The 15,681-nt window shown below is 32.8% G+C and overlaps 1 protein-coding gene and 1 long non-coding RNA gene across 2 annotated transcripts in view; both read left to right on the plus strand.

Moving 5' to 3' along the window:
* The window catches only part of LOC107992577 (probable serine/threonine-protein kinase dyrk2), a 203,119-nt gene that overhangs the window by 118,858 nt on the left and 68,580 nt on the right, over positions 1–15,681 (plus strand).
* LOC133666231 (uncharacterized) lies at positions 679–9,208 on the plus strand. The gene is made up of 2 exons (XR_009830073.1): positions 679–8,597; positions 8,674–9,208. It is a non-coding gene; the product is annotated as an uncharacterized LOC133666231 (long non-coding RNA).

Consider the following 15,681-nt stretch of genomic DNA (forward strand, 5'->3'; position numbering starts at 1 on the left):
CTCCACGATCAACGAATAGTTCGTAAATCATAGATATCGATAATGGACCTCGATAAAAGCGAAAATAATTGGGTTGAAACTTCTTAATGTTTCTCTCGGGTTTGTGTCTAGCAAAGAGTACTTCCTGTTTTCAAACTTACGATAAATCCTACCACCCTCTTATCTCCCTTTTTCTGGCGATAGTTTTCTCTGTGTCTTTTGAAAATATGCGAAAGATAAAGTCAGGTAGTCGAGCTAGGCTAAAAATCTCACTGTGCTTTTCTTTGGCTCGTGACCAACTAGTGATCCATCTAATGGAAAATCTTCTACGTGCTCCAGACGTTTAACCCATTTGACCTGAAGAGGTTTTGAGAGTTATTGAGAGAAGAACTATGCTCCAAGTTTGATTAAAATTTTATTCAATTTTGCTTGGAATTGTGTTGCGTTGAGAGTAAACTATTATCCTGTCTTCCTCTTTTAGTTACCAGACATTAATCGATTATTGTTTTTAAAACTTGGAAAAGAAAAGAAACAGTGAGAAATAATTAAATTTCTATATTTTCAAGATAAAAATTTGAACTTTTTTTTTAATCATCCGTGTAAACAATTGGAATATTCTTTCTCTCAAAATATGGGAAAATTTATTCCCATATATATAATATAATAATTAGAAAAATAGAGATAATATAATTTAGATTTTTCTCAAGATATTTAATACAATTAATATTTTACTTACTTATTTGATAATTAATTAAATGATAAGCCTCATATCTCGCTTCTCCTTTCAACACTTCTACAATTATTTATTTCTGAAATATCTAATAAACGATCATAATTGAATTATTACCGTCACAAAATGTTATAAAACTAGCAAAATAACAAGATGATTAAAGTTATTTATTTTAACGAACACACGACACGATACGTCAACTCCTTACATAAATTAAAACAATGAAACTGCACGCAAGATTTTCACGCAAGGTTCCCTATATAAAATTCATTCTTTTTTTTTTCCATATCAATTAAAGAATTAACAAATTTAATCTTGTCAAAATTAATTCTTCCCCTCCGCTTGTCCAACGCTTATTTGCTTTCTTCGCGAGAAGGAGAAGGAGATTGACGCGTGATAATTTTTAAAAATTCAACAAACACGTCAGACATTCTAATGTTCGTTTGGTATACTTGCGAAGGAAGAAATGTAAAACAGGATGTGGCGAAGAATGGTATGAAGGTGGCGGTTATTGGTAAAACGAGCTCGATTTACCAATCGAAATCACGGTTTTCTTCGCGATCGATATCGTTTGTAAATAAGCTGACGCGATAGATTTAATGGCAACGGGATGCCATGCGTTTTGATCGATTGTTTTTTAAAACGCCGATAATAAGCGTGTCTGATTAAGGAACCTGTGCTGACAGTATCTCTGGCAGGCCGATGCATTCCACAGTTTATTCTCACACCTATCAAATGGTGGTGTGCGAAAACATTTACGATTCAATCGTGCAACAAAGAAAGTAGGGAGAATGTTGAGGCTTTGCGTTTCTTCGACCGGTTGACAAATGAAAAGGAGAACAATTTGGAAAATAATCGTATTATGATATTAATTCTTTAAACACCTGAGCTCTTTGTTTTCTTTAAGATTTTAACTTCAATTTGTTTGTACCTTGCGCATGATATACTCGTAACGAGAGATCAATCGTGCTTCTATTTTTCAATCTATTTTCTTTTTTTAATAATTTTTCAATTATTTAAAACTCGAAAAGAAAACTTCGATTCGTTAGAATTCTATATAATTTTGTTTAACGTTTAATGTTTAATGGATTATTATTAAATTCACTCAATCGAACTCTGAATCTCTGAATCGTTATGTGAAAATTGATAAATTTCATTTTCGGCCTTGATGCGAAATTAAATTGAAGATGGATATAAATGAACGCTCTATATTTAAGTAGAAATGTATCTACCATAATTACAGCTCTCTCTCGCGTATAAAACATTCTTCGGGTAAAAGAAACTTTTCCGCAACGCAACACCAGAATTACATTTCGTCTGTTTCACCGCGATCAAAAACACATATCTAAATCACCTAGGTAAATTCACTCTACAACTAAACAAACTTGCTTTCTACTCCAATTCCTCGTATCAAACCGACATACCGATGTCGGTTTAAAACGCTTAATAAATCCGCCTAAGTGAAACTTGAATTAAATTTTTAATCATCCGTTTCGATGTGTACGCGTTTATTCGAATTTCTATTCGATTTCCTGAAACGTAATCGAACGACAAATCCTTTAATTATATTCGACAATTCTGTCTCGAATACCACTTTCAGTTCAGTCGATATATACAATTTAAATCTTAGTTCCTCGTTTATATATCAGTATGTGAAACAATGGCCAGGGCCAGTGATGGGATCGAGTATCTCGCGAGTTGGATCAAACTTTGATTGAACTTATACATATTTGTATGCAGATATTTCCAAATACACTTAAACAGAGTGAAATAGATTCAAACACTTTTACATATATTTTGGAAAATAAAAATAATACTTTATTCGAGGCGCATTTGAAACTTTCGTACGAATTTTATCAAAAAAATTCTCTGATCTTGCTTTTAAAATTATAATTATAATTTTGTGTATAATTTAATCCTAAATTTTATATAATGATCGTATCCTCAGAAACAACGTTCTTCGAAAAGAAGAAAAATTTTAATTAAAAAAAAATTAAAAAAAAAAAAAGGGAAAGTAAAAGTAAAATATCCTATTGAATTTTTAAATAATTCGATAAGTAAATTGCAATTGTAAGAATCATATATAAGTTACACGAGATCTGTTGCACATTTTTTGATTCGAGTAGTGAAAGATTCGATTCTTTCCAAGCGCGAAATTTGCCGAAACAAAATTACTTTTATGCTAAAAGTGCAATGGATTGCCTCTGAATGATATTCGAAGATATAACATTGAGATTGTTAAAATTGCATCTTGGATGATACGAGAATCTATAGAACTCGATCCCATCCCTATCGATAAGATGGCAATCGATCGTGCGAAAAGGAGGTGTGCCTTGGCTTGATTCGACGTCAATTATTCCTCGGCGTCAACCTATTAATTAACACCGTCCTGTCCTGTAACTTTCTCCACCGTGTCGTGATTGTTCCGAGAGAGGCTCTCGAAACCACCACCTCCGCCGGTTGGATGCCTCGGATGGAAAACGGAACCCATTTCGTAGAAAATGGGTCGTTGCACACCCGCGAATTAATTAGCGCCCGAACAACGTGGACGCCTAATTTGGCGAAGACGTTTAACGAGGGCCGTTTATAATCGAGGAATTCGTGGCCCCTCGATCGAATGGCTAGAATCTAAATCACGAGGAACAGACTTGATCGATCTTTTTTCTATCGAACAATGTATCGTTTTATCTCATCGATTTTTTTTTTTTCTTCCTTTTTTAGATTTACATTTTTGTTGAACGTTTCGACTAGAGTGTGTTTTTGTCGACAGGTTATTTGTTTATATTTGTGCAAATTTATATTTTACACGAATCAACGAAATGGAAAATTTTGTTCTTTTTCTCGAATACTTGTGATACTTTATTTTTTTAGATTTTATATCTGCAACGGATCATGATGAATTGTGATGAATATATTAGAAATTAAAATTGAAATTATTTAAATTGTTCGATTATTGATCCGAAAGTTACAGAAATTTTAATTGAACATTTTTATACACTGAAAATGTTTTGTGTTTCTTTTAATTTTTAAAATGAATCCAAACATATTTTATATATACATGAAATGAATAATTTAAATAAAAATTCGACGAAACAATTTAATTTAAACAACTTAGTTGATCTTGAATTATCAAACTAGTATTTGGATAGCGTGAATTTTAGTATTTCCCAGCAACCTTTGGCAACGTCATCGGTGGCCTAGATCAGAAATTATTAGCACGACTTTAACAATGCGACCAGGTATAAAAGAATGAAGTGTTTTCAAAACCAGATGAATATCGCTGTATTCGAAAACGTATGCACAAACTCACAGTTCGTGATCATTTTCCACGTTTTTACGCGACCATTCCGTTGTCTTTCCATCGTTTGTTGCAAACTTTCGTTCCTGACTTTCGTTGGAATAATATTTTTTCGATCATCTTCACCATTTCGCTCAATAAATAATTTCGAATTAGACGATGACGTTATAAAATCAATGTTCCCAAAGACGAAACGTTTTCTTATTAAAATTAAAATTATCAAAATAGTATTATTTTTAATTAAAATAAAATAGATAAATATAAAATTATTAATCTTATTAAATTTATCGATAATAGTTTCATATTTAAATAAAGCAAAGCAGAAATCTATCCAAAATTTCTCCAGCCAGAATTTTACTTTTGCATAGCGAGTAAACATTTTCTACGAAAATTACACAAGAAATTCGTAGAATTAATGAAACGATAATTTTTATTTTGCAACAATTAATAAATTAAAAAGTTTGTTAAAATATATGAAAAAGAATTGTGTAATTAATTATTATCCAAACATTCGTTTGCCCTTATTTAATATTCGTCGCGATTAAATGCTTTAATATTCAATGGTCGAAAGTTGATTTGTGGCGTTTGGTGAATTCTAGGGGAATTGCAGCAAATCGTTAAATAGTAAATTACACCACTACTCGTTCATATAAATTCACTAGTTAACTGGGAATTCGCGTTGATTGGACGCGTGTCCCGCCGGCTTTTCGAAGCCTTGGCATTAATGGAATTTATAAGTTCAAACTGAAGATCAAGAACAAAAATGGCTCCCTTGGGTGGCTCTTAGAAATTATCGAGAAATCACCATCGATTATCGATTCCCTCGAAAACAAAATTCACCACGTCGAAATTGTTATATATTCTTTCGAAAATTAATTTGATATTGAAATCGGCAAATTTTTATATACAGATTAAAATATCATAATATAAGAAAAAAATATGCAAGTCAATAAAAACACGTTTATTAAATTATTCAATTTCGAGTTAGACGAAGTGCAATCGAGATAATATAAAAGTAATTTCGTTAAATTAAAATCTACTGTGTCTTCGATAATATATTCATAGATTAAAATTTTTTGCAATAAAAAAAAAATAAATAAAAAGAAAGTTTAACTGGAAAAAGAAAGATGGAGTCAGGCTCCGACCAGGGTTAAGAAACGAATAGAAGGCAGTTAAAGGTATTGATGATTCACGAGAATCTGTCAGTGTGCGGTGGACGAGGTCTTTGAATTCGTTGTATTATGATACAATGCCAAGCGTGGGCCGAGAAGATTCGCAAATCTAACATGCGTGGGCGGTGTGCGTGGATGCAATATTAATCACTGGTAAATGAGAATTTTGCTGGATTAGACGTTAACCTGCGAAGACTATGATCTATGAGTGTTACCGTGTTTCGTCTCTGCACAAACTGTTTGATCTCTCCATCCTTGACTCAACTTAGAGTTTCGTTCCTTCTTATTCCTTATATTTCTTCTAATTTAAAACTTCCTGCTAATTTCTCCCCCAAGATCCGTCTCAAAAGTTTCTTTCTCTGAAACCAATCTTAATTTGTCAATGTTTGTAACATCGATTCCAACGATTTATTAATATTCATTAATAATGGAATACTTGAAGTTCTCTAATACTTGAAAATATTACTATAGTTATCTGAATTCTCTTGAAGCGAATTTCAAAAATCAAAATTTATTTTAAAAATCCGATTCTTAACGATATCTCTGTAAAATAAATGAAAGCATTTTTCAAATATTCCTCGGACTTGATCAAACAGACTTGATCTTAAATTTTATTTATATAAAGTAATACTTGCTCGATCGTTAGAACAAAGAAGATAAAAGCTGAATTGACGACATTAGTCGAAAAAAGAATCGCAGCAGGAAGTAGTTGGCATTTTGCGTCGCAGATGGTAGACCGAGAGATATCTGGTGAAAAAACAGATCCGTAATCATTTCGCTTATCTTTAGCCCCGATAAAAGCTGCGAACGATCGCTCGTCTTTGGTGGTCCCAATCTAAGGCCCAAGTTCGAGAGCCAAGATTCTCTCGAGTGGGCGCTAAACGTGTTCTCTGAACACGCGTGATAGGATTCGCAAAGATAGTTGGAAAGAACTTTCGTTTCTCAGCTTAGGCACTTCGAATATTTTCACCTGGCAATCGATCGTCTAGCTCTGTTTATCGAATACTGCGCGCGATATATTCTTGATATATTGTTGAGGAAATCTTTGGTTTGGAAATTGTAGATTTTCGAAAAGAATAGAGCAAGAATCGAGAGATATTTTCGTAAATTTGGCTTGTTTGAATATTTAAAGAAGTGATGGTATTTAATTGATAAAATTTTTGTTTTTTTTTATATGTATATCTCATTCTCTTAGTTTTAATTTTAATAGTTGGTATAATAATTTTTTATGGGTCCATTTTTAATTTCAGTCACTTGATTAATAATTAATAATTCTTGCAATGGAATTAAAAATTACGAGTTTTACAAGTGTTTTATTTTTCATTTGACAAATGTATACATGTATATTTTAAACCATACGAGTTGCGATTGAACAATGATTAAGTGTTACAATCATTATTGTATCATGTGTGTATGATTGTCAGAGTCAAATTGATAATTTATCTCAGTTCTCATATCTGTTTAATAAAACATTCGGGAAAACTATCTACAGGATAATCTAATCACGTCAATGGATTGAAACAGTTTTATGCAGTTTGAATCATCGGTGATTCTAATAATATATCGACGCATTATATTTTTCCAATCTATTGTCGACGATTTAAATAAATACGTTTTTATTTCAAATATACTTTTCAATGTATCATGTAACGAATTCTCTCGATGGTCGACTCGTAACGGAACGATGGAAGGCCACTTGTCCCCGAAACTTCAAATTCCACTACGAAATCCTTCGATTCTACGGCAAGGTCTTGGAAAAATTACTTTGAAACGAGGACAAACTTCTACAAACGACGCCCGATTTCATATCTTCCCCCTAATGCCATTACTTAATACCTCGGGGATCTTTTAGACGTCCCAGTTCGTCTTTTACACCATTTTCAAAGAGAGAAAGAGAGAGGGAGAGAAAGGATCGATGCGGATTTATTAACCCCTCTAAGGGCAAATATTTGTAGTCGAGAGATGAAATATTTTTTCTTCGTGAAAATTTTATAGAAATATCGAGATTTCAATGAAATAAATAATATCTAATTTTAATTTTCTAAAATTTCTTTCGTCCCTTTTACCTATTCAAATACAAAAATTCATAGATACGTAAAAATATCAGTTTATTCATTAAATAATCCTGTTTCTTAGAAAAGCTGAACAAAGATACCCAATTTAAATTACTTAATTTAATAGAATATTAAATATAAAAAAACCTCCATTTCAATTCTAAAATAAATCCTGATCTATCCAACACGTCCCATTTTCTTTTCTTCAAAATCTCCATCCTCCGAAGGATATCCTCCCACGGATTGATGGGGGAGAGAAAAGAAAAAAAAATGATAAATGAAATATACTTCAACCAAAGTGGCCAATAAATCTGGCCGGTGTTCGTTCTCACGCAATATCATCGCGTGTTAACCCTTTGATCGAAGAAAACAGCTCCACGATTGATAGGAAGAGAGAGAGAGGGAGCACGATCGCGTGAACTTTGACCGCCCCCTACGGTCGTTGCACGACGTTCAATCCCCCTTTAATGAAAGAAGCAGTTCGCGCTCACGTGGCAAACGTCGTTCAACACGTGCCACTCGACTCGTGCGTGCATCATTCGAACACGTGTGTGCGTATGTGCATATCGTGCACACGGATCGGTTCATTCATGAAGGCGGAACTTCTTAAAGCGAGCGCGCTCCTCTCACCTGGTCGTCGTGACAACGAGTATTTTCATTCATAACGAGATCGAGATGAGTCACCTACGAGCAACAACAGCGTTTCGTCAACGAGAGGATTATCTGATGCCTGGCGCTCAAATGCAAAAGTATCTCGTATTATTACGCGTAGAGTCGAGGAGCAGTTGAAATACGCGGCGATTAGAACGAATGGCGAACGAAGGAATGCTTTGCTTTCGTCGTTTCGCTTGTTTGCGTTGTATCATTCGGAATTGAATACGGTTCCAATGGTTAAAATCGGGATACGCTATTAACACGTCGCGAATTATAATGAAAAATCTTTCAATTATTCGCGATGTTATGAGAAGAACGTCAAAAATTGTAAAGGGTCTGTTCCTTTATGAGAAGAGTAAACTGTAAACAACTTCTGTAATTTCACGAGCAGCCAACAAAGTAGATAGTTTACCTATCTGACGACGAGTTCGGTCGTCAAAGTTTGGCCGTTAATGGTCGAAACGCATTAAACGTGACTCACTTCCGCTGCAGGCTAATGCACAATTGCTAGTTTAATCGCGAGGAACGGCACGAACTGGTCATTTCTTACTAATCGGTACACGTGATCTCGTTCGTTTCCTCGACAGATTTCGATGACGTTTCAACCGGCTACTACCTTCAAACCTTATCTCTATGAACGTCCCACGCTTATCTGTCGCGCCGAGGATTACAACTGGAAATACTTCTTTTTTTTTGTGGACGTCACATATGTGGGTACAAGAAGATTTTATCGTAAATTACTTCTTAAATTATCGTTAGATAATTTACCGAACTTCTGATTTACAGCTTGTACAGGATAAAACTTGTTTGGAATAATTAAAGTTAACATTGTGATGTTATAGGAGCGTAAATAGATTCGAGGAACGTAACGAGTATATATATAACGATAATGATAATTAAACGAGAGGAGATTTATAGTGCTTGAATAGAGTAGAGATTATTATTGATATTCAGCGTATTTTAATAAAGAGATAACCGTGTATATAATGATAAATTGCGTAAAAGTGAGTCAACTTATTTCAAAAGTGAAAGCGAAAATGTATGATATGTACGAATATTGGGTTTGATAGGAATAATTTAATTTAACGAATTTGTTGGGTGCAATGGATTATTACGCAATATTCACGAAGAAAAGTACGAAATTTTATTTACGCAATTTTTAATAAATGTCAAGTCCTCGAAAGATATATCAAAATATTACTATTTTTATAAATAATAAATATTATTATTAATAAACGTTATAACTAAGTTATAAACGAGCTGTAAAAAAAAAATTTAATCCAAAGACACTTCCTTTTCGCAATAAAAATGAAAAAATAAACGACACTGTTAACTTTTTCTTACGAACCTAACCTAACCTAACCTAACCTAACCTCTCTCGTCGAAGCAAATACATTCTAAATCACTCGATTCGTCTTCGGCAAGGCTAAATCTGTGTCACTGAGCGGATGAATTGAAAAATGAAAGGAGGCAATCGTTTGTTATTACATGCCGATTCTTCTCCTCGGCCAATTTCCAGAGAATCTTGACTGGAACGTGGCGGAGGACAATTATCCCCGATATTACACGATGTTGTGGGAGCCAATATGGCGTTTGCAACATCCTGTTTTCTTTGTATTTCGCAGTCGACCCGTAGTATTTATGAAACTTTATATAGTGTAACTTCGCGGAATCTAATTTCTCCAGGCTATCGACCGTATTAACAATGGAACTCGTTCCTCATAAACTGGGCCAACGTAAGTATCGAGTGATATTCTCTCTTTCTTTTTTTTTTTATTTTTTTTTTTTTATAGAAAATTTGCAATATCCTGTCCGTTTCAACGCTACGCTCTACGAAACGATAATGCGAATTCCGCGGGTATATTAACCGTTCGGCCCCCGTGATAGGACTCGAGGAAAATGGAACACACGGTTGCTCCTTGAGAAAAGGAACTGTTGTGAAATGTCGGATTTAATGCACCGCTAATAACTCGGAATGTATGTCTACGAACGTTGATCTTAGAAAGTTGTGAAATTCTGGTTTAATATATATATATTGTTGTGTTTGTTGTTTTGCGCAATCTCGTCATTAATTTTCATTAAGAGATTTCGTAATTGTTGTTAAGATAAAAAATCTTGATAGAATTGTTTCGTTTTATGCGAATTATATATACGGATCGAAGAACGGAGATGTTCCGCTTCGAGTAACGAGTCTCTGCCGAATAATCCAATTTAATGTCCAATCTATGATGTTCCAAATAATAATAAAATACAATAATTATATAAAAAGAAATCATTGTCCAAATATTATTATCAATATTATTGCTAAATAGCATAAATTTTATTCTGCATATACACGATATGATAAATATACACTAATAATAAAATACAATAATTATATAAAAAGAAATCATTGTCCAAATATTATTATTATCATTATTATTGCTGAATAGCATAAATTTTATTCTGCATATACACGATATGATAAGTATCTACACTAAAAAGTTTTAGATCTGAAATTAGACATCTTTGTTGACTCGATCGTCGGACTTGGTTCCACGTGTTCCCGTTGAAAAACGAGGAAAAAGAGAAGAGAGAGAAAGATATCTGTATTGCGTCGAACGCACGAGTTTTTCGCGTCGAGTTGCCGTTAAAACGCGAACAAAAAAACACGTGTTTTTCCGCGTCTCATTGTTAGCCAGCCAGTTTGCACGACACCATGACGAAGCATGGCCGATGAGAGTTCCTCCTGCTTTGCTCCATTTCGCTCGCGGGCCTTTCATTTGCACGCCTCGTTTCTGCTCCTTTACACCCGGTGTTTTTACGCTTGGAACAATTTCTTTGCGCGTATCGGCACGGCCACTTCTATTTCTAAACTTCTCGCTCGGGCGATAAACCTCTCCCCCCTCCCTCGAGAGAATACATGCCACCGAAAATGGCCACGACTCGCGTGGCTTTAAAAAAAGAAAACGCGGGATCTGCACGTCTGCCCTCGTCGTTCTGTTCCTGGGATTTATCTCGTTTCAAAATAAAGCGAAAGTCTGGAGGGAATTTTGACGCGAATGGATGAAGATTTTTCAGGGAAAATCGATATTTCCCGTTAGAGAAAAATTAAAGAATCTTGGAAATGAAAAGAAATTCGAGGAAATTAAAGGATCTGTTTTGAATAAAATTTGTACAAAGAATATTTGATTTAATTTATTAGTGTAATATGTTTCCTTATATATATATATATTATATTGATTAAGTAGAAAGGGGAATGAAATTTGATTAAATTATAGAAAGAATTGTAAGGAATAATTGTAATAAGAAAATTATTCATTTTTTCCGGTACTTGACATTGAATTAAATCTATATTTCCATCTGTAGGAAATGAAATAATCGTCATAGAGATATTCCTTCTTCCTCTTCTTCCCTTCTTTTCCTGGATGATGTTATTCCCTCTGATATTACGTTATCGCGCCATGTATTCTCCACGTTTAATTTATAATTAATAAATTATCCAAGTTGATGGATATATTCGTGTTTTCGAGGCGATGGTTAAACGATAGAAGGGAATGATGTGCCGCGATGCAGAAGCATATTTTTATATTTCTTGTCTGCAAATTATAGTTTAACGGGCTGTTATACTTGGAAAAATATACCAACGATTCGTTCTACCTTCAGTCACGGGGTAATATGTTCAACTCTGTTACGCTTTTTAAATGGTAAAAGTATATTTCCCAGAATATTACGGTTCATATTTCTGAATAATGTCCTGTCTTTTGCGAACACATCAATGATTAATGTCACCTCTTTCGATCCATTTAATATCGAGCGATGTTGTACAATAATGAGGAGGAATATTTTGTAAAATAAAATTATTAATTAATTTAAATGATATTTAATTATTAATCAATTATTACCCTCGATATTCGATTTACAATTAACTTACAAATGTTTTAATATTGAAATAAATTTTCAATTAATCAAATTTTGTATTATTATCTTCCTTGTTTCAAATTTATAAGAATTTTCTCGATTCTAGAATGCAATTGCAACTTATATAATTGTAATTTTTTTCTAAAAGAAGAAAAGGAAAAAATTATTTATCAAATAAATAGTTCATTAATTAAATATTATCTTCTCTGAAGAATGAAACGCAATGAGATTAGAGTAGAAAAAATTTCGTGTATAACTAATGCGATCAAGATTATACTATCAGCTTTCGTGAATGATAAAGTTCAAATCTTTTGTAATTTGTAAGGAAAAAGAAATCTTTCGAAATTTCCTAATGGAAACGCTGTCATTTCCGTTAATCTTTTCAAACGTTTCTCAAGCTTTCTTTTTTCCGAATCGTTACTTAATAATAGATACTTAAAAAAAAAACCAAAATTTGAGATTTATACGTATAATAATCTTTAATAATTAATTAAAACATTATACGTGAAACAATTAATTAATACAAATTTACGTGTTCGAAAATTTCGCAATAATTCATCTCTCTCGTAACAACAACAAGATTATGGGAATAACAATAGAAAGCCGTCATTGGATGATAATTCTCACGATTTTAAAATAATTTTCTAAATTTATGCGCAATTAAGCGGAAATAAGTGTTCGTTATTGGATACGCTCCCATTAAAGTTATGGATGGAAACACGAAATTCTCGTTTCCATGCGTTTTCTCTCTGTCTGAATTCGTTACGAACGAGCAGTAACGACGAAATTTCTGTCATTATCATTTTACGCGAATTCGCGGAAGCGCAAGGTGTGCCAAGCATCCTTGCGCACCAGGTATATCTGCAGAGAAAAATTTCCTGTATCCTGGACAGTAATTTTCGTACCTGACGTTTCTCTTTTGAATTTTTGTCCAATTTTTTTTCTTTCTTTCTTTCTTCATCGAGAAATAATATCTCGCAAAATTTGTTGTACGTGACGTAAAAAGAAGAAGAAAAGAAGAAGATATCGGTTGTAATTATTATTTGTTCGTTTTATACGTATATACAGTGGACATAAATAAGGTATACTTGACATGATTTGAAAATTTCGAAATAATATATATAAATAGTATCTTACAATACGTCGTGATAGATATAATCACGCGTGATAAAAGTTAGATCGTGTTTGATCGAGTTTGAACAGATGGAAAATAATCAAATGAATATTTTCTGGTACTAGGATACGTAAAAGTGATATCTAAAAATATTTTACGATCAAAGGTAGAGTTATCTGTGAGTAATAATACTTTTCTTCAATTTTTTTCTTTTTTAAATTGTTCGATCGGATTTTATCTTTTATATTTATTATTATTATTATTATTATTATTATTATTTTCTAGTAATAAAAGATGATTCAGAAAGAAATAAAGTTTCGATATTAAATCTCGTATCGATGCAAGGATACGCTCGTCCAAGAATTTTTTATTTTTCCAGATAAATTTCATCATTTCAAAACAACTGATCTTTGCAAAAATAAAACTTTCGCACGAATATTCATAATTCTCTGACTTTTTCAATCCAATTTTCTCTCATCGTCGCACTATAATTTCCACTTTTATTTCCAAATAATAAAATTAACATTAGACCGTAGGAGAAAGTAATTGTTATTTAATGCAACACCTTTTTCAAGATTTCACCTTCTGTGTATTATATAATTTTTATGCTGATCGTTCCGCTTCGCGTGTGATTCAGTGAAAATAGTCATCTTATCGATCCAAACTATAATTTCGATGATTATATCTTCACTTCTTTTTCAAAGGAAAGAAAAGAGATATAATAATCAAGGATTGGCCAGGATTTTTCTTCTTCCTTTTCCTTTTTTTTTCTACTTCAAAATAACGATTATTTTTCTCCGATAATTATTTTTTTTTTTTCTCTTTCGAAAAAGAGAAGAAAAAGAAAAATCGAAGAGGAGATAAAACAGATGTCAGATCTGTTCGAAAACAAGAAAGGAACATGCATCGCTTTCTCCCATGATTTATTTACGTTTTACGCATTACTTTCGCGTGCGCGCCTTATACTTGATGCATTATTGCCATTCACCGGGTATGCATCGGCTGAGAATGCGTTTAGAAATGGCACAATCGCACAGCTGACCACGATAAAACGGTCACTTGCACTTATTGCGTTTGGAATCATTGATGCACGACTATCTTCTATATCGATATCTTCGTTTTAATTATTTTAATTAATACACGTTCGATACGAGTGCATAGGCACGAGGGGAACTTGAAGTAATCTTAGATAAAATGTTAAAAATCGAAAATATTTCGATAAGCAAATATTATTTGAGAATATTGGCTCGTTTTGTATTTCTACGATAATACGTAATCGATGTCGGATAAGAAAAGGATTTTTATTCGGAATAAGAATAAAGAAAAAAAAGAAATTCAGTTATCGAATAAAATAATTTATCTTTCAAATACATCATTATTCGAACAATAATAATAAAGCGTAAGATAGATTGAAATAAAAATTTATTTCGATTAAAATTTTAGATTGAGAATCACCGTTAATAACGCCTCGACAAAATTTACGCTCTTCGTCTCGCCTAAATCGGCAATAAAGCATAATTGATAAGAAAGGGCACTTTTTAATAAGAATAAAGAAGAAAAAGAAATTCAATTAATCGAATAAAATAACTTATCTTTATTCGAACGATGATAATAAGACTAAACTGAGATTGAAATAAATTTATTTCGATTAAAATTTTATATTGAGAACCACTGTTAATAACGCCTCGAAATTTACGCTTCGTCTCGCCTAAATCGGCAATAGAGCATAATTGATAAGAAAGGGCACTTTTTAATAAGAATAAAGATGAAAAAGAAATTCAATTAATCGAATAAAATAACTTATCTTTATTCGAACGATGATAATAAGACTAAACTGAGATTGAAATAAATTTATTTCGATTAAAATTTTAGATTGAGAATCACTGTTAACAACACGTATAAAGTTAACGCCTCGACAAAATTTGCGCTCTTCGTCTCGGTATGAAAATCGGCGATAATAAAACGATCACGCATCGCCAATCTCTTTATCCTTTCTCCAAAATTCTTATTGTTCATTGTTCCCGTTCCCGAAAATCGGCGTTTATCTGTCTCTCTACAACCTTCATCCGGTTTCTCATCCGATAAAGGAAATCGTTTTCTCCGAATGTTTTCGAAAGATCGGTTTTATCTTAATTGCGGAAAGTCGGGTGTTTTTAAAAACCACGGAAGTGTGTTTTATTGGGCATAGCGGCATCCAGAGCGGAGAAAGGTTTCCTTTCTTTCTTTCCAGGGGGACATTACATCGCGTTACATTGGCCTTAAGAGAGGTTTCCTTTCTTTTTCATCGCGCGAGAAATCACGCGGATGAATCACCCTCGTTTCGCGATTAACTCTTAAAGCGTGTTAACTGCGTTCCATTTTCAACAATCGTTCTACACAGATACGTATGCGTGTTATCTCGTTGTGCTTTTTTTCATTAAGCTGATGGGAAAGCAACGTCGATTCTGATTTTAAAAGTAAATCAATTTGTTATATTTCTAAATTGTAGGAGATACTTTTATATTTACATCTATACTTGTCGAATGAATGTTCATAATCTAGTGTTTATTTATTTTTGAGATGAATATATAATTTTCAGGTGTTTATAGCTTTAGAGATTGGAGATGGTTGTAAGTAATATAACACCACTGATCGAAGAAATTGTGTAATTTAATTTTCAAAAAATTTGGGATCCATAAGTAATAGTTGATTTCTTTAACTTTATTAAGAAGAAGAATATCGAATAATTTTTTACTTTAAAATATTAATTGTTTCGTTACGATGAAAATTTTATTAAATAA

This window comes from Apis cerana, linkage group LG6, assembly GCF_029169275.1.
Source record: "Apis cerana isolate GH-2021 linkage group LG6, AcerK_1.0, whole genome shotgun sequence".
In the NCBI taxonomy this organism is placed as follows: Eukaryota; Metazoa; Arthropoda; class Insecta; order Hymenoptera; family Apidae; genus Apis; species Apis cerana.